Genomic DNA, 2640 nt, shown 5'->3' on the forward strand with positions numbered 1-2640 from the left:
TACATTCTCCATCTTCATCAAAAAAAATATTATAATAAACATAATTATTTTTATCTATCACACAATAAAACTCTATATCCAAAATATTACAACATCAAATAACACTAGAGTCGTTAGTACACGTTGCATGCATTACGGAGGTCCTCTGTAGGGTTTCATGGAAGTTTGGGGGAAAAAAAAACACGTGAAACCCTACAGAGGTGCGGTTATCTACAACCGCAGCCGTTAGAACCTTTTACTTTTTTTGGTTGGGCACCACGCACCCTGGCGAGGTTATAGGGGCCAGGAATCCTAAAAAAAAACAAAAAAAAAACAATTATTTATTTGTTTGTTTGCCTCACAATACGGAAAATAATGAGAGGCGCCAGCGCGCGCACGTGTGTATAGCACATCGTGTTTCCCCGCGAGAGAGGTTTACAAAAGTCACCATAGGTCTCTCTCTCTTCATCTTACAGCAATGTTGGCATCTCTATTTTTTTTAGTTGTAGGTGGGTTGCCAACACACTCTAGTTAATAATGCTACATATTATACACACACACGCACGCATACTGTGTTGCCATCCATCCATCCCTCTCTCTCTTTTACGGCAGTATATATTTGTTGCCGGCTCTTTTTGCCCAGTGTGTGTATGTTACGCCAGTGTATAAATTGGCTAAACCCTTGCCAAGTAAGAAAAAAGGGCTGTAGGTAGGTGTTGGCAACACTGTCGGTTGTTTAACTCTTCCCTCTCTCTTTTTTTTTTGTAAAAGGCTATGGCAAAAGTACCAGTAGGTTGGCAAATTGCTTTATGCACTGTAAAACAAGCCTCAAGCAAAGTTGCCAGCTCCTTGCTTTAGGTTAGGTTAGACCAAAATAAAAACCTTGGTGACTTTTCGAGTAAGATGTTGGCAATACTGCAAGACAAGCCTCAAGCAGTATTGCCAGCTCCTTGCTTTAGGTTAGGTTAGACCAAGATAAAAACCTTGGTGATTTTTTCGAGTAAGATGTTGGCAACGCTGCAAGGCAAGCCTCAAGCAGTGTTGTCAGCTCCTTGCTTTAGGTTAGGTTAGACCCAAAAAAACCTTGGTGATTTTTTCGAGTAAGGTGTTGGCAACACTGCGAGAAAATGGGGCTCATGCCTTACGAGAGCAAACCATTAAGGCGAGCCCCACCGAGCCCCATTTTCGGTTGGTGAACCGGGTTGATTCCACTACTCACTCTCTACTCGACAGTATTATGTCAAGCTTTATGTTATGTTACTTAATCACTGGCACACTGTACTATACTTTACTATAATGTGCTCCATTATGAAAATTAAATTTTACAATTCACAAGAAATTATCGTGCAAAGTTCCAGTTATGTAGTTTCAAAAATTACCCATGTCCATGTAATCGGTTTTAGTAGAGACTAGCAATAATAATTAACGACGAAAATATATGGGGCATGCGATCCAATATTGCACATAACATATTTCACCATCTATGTATTACAAGATATATATATATTAAAGCAACATACATCTTATTTGTTCCTTTATTCTCAATAGATAATGCACAAAATGTGAACATTTTCTTTCCCTCTCGTTCTACCCGTATCAAAATATATAAACGTTCTGATATATTATTTATTACGGAACACACAGAGACAGGATAATAACGTTACTGTGTAGGTTCTGCTTTTCTACATTGGGTTCGGGAAATAACAGTGATATTAAATATATTACGATCAGTGCCGGATGTGAGGGGGCCTCGCGAAATATTACCTACCTTCACACACACATATTGTGTGTGTGTATATACAGGGTGGTGCAAAATTCCGTTTACAACGCGGAGGAGGTGAATCGCCAAGTAAAAACAAGGGAAAAATGCCATGTGAAAAAATGTCGAAATCGGCACCGTTTCAGAGTGACATGCGTGCGAAAATCGCCTCACACCATGTGTAAAGCACAATAACTCAAGAAGGAAGAAATATATCAATGTGGGATTAAAAGAATACAAAGAAAGTCGTGCCTGACGAATACAATGGTGCAGCAATTGAGGCTCAGTGTAAATTGCGCAAGGGGACTCTCAAAGAAAGTGGGGAATCCCCTGATGGAAAATATAGGAAATTTACTACTATCTTCTACACAATGTTGAGATCGGAATGTAGGCAGTAAAAAATGACGACGTATGTCCACATGTCCCACTACTGATGGACACCATCCCACACTCGGAAAATAGGAAATTCACCCGAAAATGACGCTATGCCGTCAGATTACGCTGAGATTGATTTCAGCTAATTGATACAGAAAGCCCCACTAGAAGCGCTGGGAGTGTAGGTCACCTGTTAACGTATTAGTGTTTGTGGATACTACGTAGAGAGTGTTGTCAACCGTTGTTCTTCCTGTCTGTTCTGCGTGTCGCAGCGTGGAGTTTAGTCTGGCGTGTGTGTGTGGTTGAATTGCGCCAAGGAATATTGTACGTAGAGTACGTATTCCCGTGTTCTCTCTCGGTTTGGAACAACTGCGTGGACACCTGTGTGACATTACGTGGGTGCTAATCACGGTAGTTGTGATCCTTCACTCGGAGGGTAAGTGCCCCTGTCGCTGGGCAGTTCTCGAACAGGACAATGGCGGAGTACTCTACCCACGAGCTTGCTGATATGCATCTCGTTTATGGAG

Source organism: Lepisma saccharinum, chromosome 3 (genome assembly GCF_977018435.1).
Source record: "Lepisma saccharinum chromosome 3, izLepSacc3.1, whole genome shotgun sequence".
NCBI classification, from domain to species: domain Eukaryota; kingdom Metazoa; phylum Arthropoda; class Insecta; order Zygentoma; family Lepismatidae; genus Lepisma; species Lepisma saccharinum.